The 4,966-nt window shown below is 35.5% G+C and overlaps 1 protein-coding gene across 4 annotated transcripts in view; it reads right to left on the bottom strand.

Annotated features, from left to right (window-relative positions):
- Nucleotides 1-4,966, bottom strand: part of Pcmtd1 (protein-L-isoaspartate (D-aspartate) O-methyltransferase domain containing 1) — a 75,634-nt gene that overhangs the window by 5,242 nt on the left and 65,426 nt on the right. The window lies entirely within an intron of this gene.

Genomic DNA, 4,966 nt, shown 5'->3' with positions numbered 1-4,966 from the left:
ACACAAATGCCAGCCCAGGCTACTATACCCAGCAAAACTTTCAATTACCATAGATGGAGAAAACAAGACATTCCATGACAAAACCAAATTTACACAATATCTTTCCACGAATCCAGCCCTACAAAGGATAAGAGATAGAAAACACGAACATAAGGAGCAAAACTACACCCTAGAAGAAGCAAGAAAGTAATCTTTCTTTTTTTAAGCTTATTTATTTGTTTATTATTTATTATATGTAGCTATCTTCAGACACTACAGAAGAGGCTGTAAGCCACCATGTGGTTGCTGGGATTTGAACTCAGGATCTTAAGAAGAGCAGTCAGTGCTCTTAACCACTGAGCCTCCAGCCCTGAAAGTAATCTTTCAACAAACCCACACAAACATAATTCCACCTCTAACAAAAATAACAGGAATTAACAATTACTTTTTCTTAATATCTCTTAATATGAAGATTAATATTACCAACATATCCTAATCGATTGAAATTCAAAAGTATGAGGAATTAGAAATTTGTTGGCTATTATCCAATGGTCACTATAATTTGGTAATTGGAGAAATAGGTCCAATATTGTACAATCCATATACACTTTCTGCTTGTTTGTACCTGATAGTGTCCTGCTGTATATCACATAATGGTCTTGAAATCATGCTTCTCCTATCTCAGCCTCTCCATTAGTAGGATTGTTTATTTGATGTTTTTATACTATACTATGGTTTTCAGAACAGCTTACATATTTCAAAATTATTTATATAGCCAAGAGAAAGGTAGAGAATTAACTTGGGAGGTTTCTTGAAAGAGAACAACAAAGAGTGAGACTGAATGATTTTGCTTGATGTTTTTAACTATTGTATCAATTCTGAAGAAGTGGACTTTTTAAGTTACTCTTTCTCTGAAATGAATGCTTTTCAAAATCATCATAGTCAATAAACCAGTTTCTTACACTCACCTAATGTCTGTGCCACCCTCCAAGCAAAACCATTGTTCATTGAAACAATTGCTGAATGACTTTATGGATAGTCCATCTTAATACACATACCATTTCTTAAATGAATGTAACCTGTTCTCTGTAGGCTGAGAATAAAGTCACTCACTCAAGTCAAATAGCTTTGATCATAGCAAGAAATCGGTATCTAAAAATCATGCCTACAATACATTCCTTGGAGCAGTAGAACTGTCAACTCTCAGCTTAGCTATGATGGAGGTAAAATCCTTTGGTGACATGAGGGTCATTGAAATACAGCCTTAGATATTAAGCTCTACTAAAAACAAAACAAACAAAAAGACTTTATTCATTTATGGTCATTTAAAAAAGTAGTAGTGATGTATTATTTTAAAATATACATTTAATATGTTTGGAGTTATTTAAACTTTAATTGAGAAAAACATGTATTTTCAGTATTGCTGTAGACAAGCATCTACATAAAACTGTTCAATTGATTGTTGTTTTATATCAAACAACTTTTATAATACTCATTTTTATTATTACAATATTTTATAAATTTTATAGAATATGACAAAATAAAAAAATGAAAGGTACTACAGGTATTGAAGGAGGAGTGTCAGGGAGGAGTTTGGGTACAAAAGGGAAAGAAGAATGTAATGTAATTCTATTTACTTAAAAAATATTTTTAACTTATTATTGTATTCTTTATCCCTGAACTTAAATATACCTGTACTTGTTTTTGAGATTTTAAGTCATATTTCTATAGTTTTTATATGCACATAAACCACATGCCACATAAAACCATGGAAAGAAATATAATTTTAAGTCAAATAAAAATTGTGGTAAATCATAAGAAGAATTGTATCTTTATTTTAATAAGCTACTGAATACGGATAGTTTTATTGTTACCACATCCATTTAGCACAAAGTTTATTAGGGTATTGTTCTTACAGTGTTCTAGTCTATTCTAATATTTTACAAACAGATACTGTGACTTATTTTAACAGAAAGAAAACTTATTCTTATTATTTTTCCATGGAATTTTAGCAAATAAGAATTTTAAAGAACTTTTCACTGCATGATTATTACACAAAGATGGTGAGAAACAACTCCCCAAATTCTCAATTTGCTTTCGGAGACTGTTGTTCATATACAGAATGAGTTAATATAAAAAATGTATCCTGGCTCTGAGATTAACAACTCTCTTGATATCAATCCCATTTTATCAACTCTCCCCCTCTTCCATCCCCACTTAAATTATTTCAATTGAAAATGCATTTTAGGGGAACAATGGATTCTTTTAATTTGGTCCTGTACACTGCAAATGATCCTAATTCACTGTCTTCCTTCCTTCATTTTTTTTCTTTCGCTGTGTGTACAATGAAGATGTGGGTTTGCGTGTGGATATTCACATACCACAGCACATGCATGGAAGCCAGAGAATAGCTTTTGGAAGTTGATTTTCTCCTTCTACTGTGGGTTCCTGAGATTAAACGCGGGTCATTAATTAGGCTTGTTCTGCAAATATTATCTGTAGCCACTGAACCTTCTTGCTGGCCCTTGCTGAGTTTATTTCTAGTTTATATTCATATATATTCAACAAATATCTAGTAGCTGGCTGTCTTATTTACCATTTCTATTTTTGTGGTGGGGAATCGAAACATAACCTGTAGCACAGTGTTCATGCCAATTATCAGTTACGTTAGCATGTAATCGTATGTATAGCTAAGACACATAAACACTAACCTAAAGGAAGTGTCAGATAAAGAAGAATGTGAAGCTTTCTTGAGTAAAGAAAGCACTTCCATGGCTGCTGTACAAAACTGCAGAGCCTAATAGAAAGAAGTGTGCTTACACAAAGCACCTGCTGTGTAAGGACACCAGCATGGGCAGCATGAGCCACCTGCTATGTAAGGACAGCAGCATGGGCAGCATGTGCCACCTGCTGTGTAAGGACACCAGCATGGGCAGCATGTGCCACCTGCTGTGTAAGGACAGCAGCATGGGCAGCATGCGCCACAGAGGGTTTTACTACTGCCCACTGGGCGATGAGAAACCAAAGCATCAAAAATAGTCACAATTCTGTCTGAAATGGAAGGGAGGGAAAATGCGTTATATTGTTATTTCTTCTGTTAACTAGTACTTTAAGTAGGCCCAGTTAGTACAGAATGACATGAGCATGCAGACACCATCAAACAACTATAAACCATGTACAAGTGACGATTCTCATTTGAGTCAGGTGCTAGACACCCAGCACATTCCTGTTTTCAGTAGTCTGGATGGATGTGAATGCTGCAGTCCAGTAACTGCAAATTTTTATCAGAATAAGTCTCCTTTTATTCTTTCACTGTTCTTATTTTTTGTTTTCCTGTTGTGTGTGGATTTTTTATATGGTTTTTCTTTTGTACTTTGTTATTAGCAAAAGTATACAGTCAATAAGCATCTTTAAAAGGTTGGTTAAGAATAGTTTCTAAATTATGAAAATTTTAAAATTTTTCAGAACTGAGAACTTAATCTCTTTCTAAATGAGATGAAAATAGAAACAAAAAGTCAAGATGGAAGAACTTTATAAATCCTTAAAAGTAGTCACTATGTCTCCATTGCACTCTCCAGGTCCAGGTGAAGAAAGCTTCAGCCAATGACACACCCAGGGAATCATACAGGACCCAAAGGTCTCAGAGTCCACTTCTCTTAATTTCCCCTGGAATAGCTTGTGGTTTGTGTGTGTAAAAAAAAAAAACTTTGGCTACCTATGCCTCTGGTGCTGCCATAAAACTCATACACAACAGCTAGGCTCTGCGCACTCATGTGTATGCTTCCTGTAACTGGGTAGACAAGTCTAACAGAACTATGTAAATCTAAGCTCCTTCCCTCTCACTGATGCTGCTGGGTAAAGTAAGCTGCTGAGACCGCAATCATTAAGGTAGCTGACCTCTGAGTCCATCTGTCAAATGCTAAGAGCTAGGGAAATGATCAAACAGGTAATGAATTTCCCAAGACTCCCAACACTGCTTTTCACTAACCATTATTACGGATCACACACTAAGCCAAGCAGTTAGTTCCAATGCCAGATGATTAAAAAGAAAATCAAAAAACAAACCAAAAAAAAAAAAAAGATAAAAAAAAACAAGTACTAAGAATAAAATGAGCTTTCTATATAAATCAAGATTCCTATGAAATAATAGCAAATTAAATCAGAGTAAAGTTTTATTTAATGGTTAACAAAACTAAGATATATTCAAAGCTCATTAACAGTAGTTTCCCCTTCTTTCTCAAGGTCCTGATCAAATGGCCACCACACGCTCCTTGAGACTTTATTTTTCTTGATCTCCAACATCTCATATACTTAGATTCCCTTCTTAACTAAGGAGTCTTACTGCTTTATTTGTGGGTAAACAGGTCCAACTCAAATCCCTCTTCCCTACCTCAATCTCTATTTTCTTTGGGTAACTTATTCTATTTGTTGTCCAAGCACAGCTTCAGGCACCCATCTTTTACAGTTAAGATTCTCTATTGATATTTAAGTTGTTTAGTAGGTTTTGGCCAAAAAGGCTTCCTAACACTTGCAAACTCATAGGTAACTCAAATATAGCCTAAAGAAAATGTCCACACTCTCTTCCCCTCCTTTCAAACAAAGTAATACATACTCAGCTAGTCATTAAAGGGAAAACCAATCCTTTTCCTCTACCCACATTCCTCACATTGTGGGGTTTTTTTGCCTTCAAACAATTCTATCCACACCCACATAAGCTATCCTCACAATAACTAGTCTACTCGCCCACTGTCCCAGTGATGATCCATCCTCCACAGGCACCAAACATGTTCCTGATCTTGAACCACTCATGTTCTTAATGAGCCTAACACCTTCTATAGTCACTATCTTGGAAAGATGCTGCCACTCAATGTAGTGGGCTTGCTATAGTTCCAGCACTCAGAAGGTAGAGGCATGAAGAACAGGAGTTCAAGGCCATCCTTGGCTTTACAGTAAACAGGAGACCCTGGCTCAAAAAGAGAAGGGGAGG

Source organism: Mastomys coucha, unplaced genomic scaffold (genome assembly GCF_008632895.1).
Source record: "Mastomys coucha isolate ucsf_1 unplaced genomic scaffold, UCSF_Mcou_1 pScaffold14, whole genome shotgun sequence".
In the NCBI taxonomy this organism is placed as follows: domain Eukaryota; kingdom Metazoa; phylum Chordata; class Mammalia; order Rodentia; family Muridae; genus Mastomys; species Mastomys coucha.
Note: the sequence above shows the minus strand (reverse complement) of the source record. Positions and strands in the feature narration are given on the sequence as shown.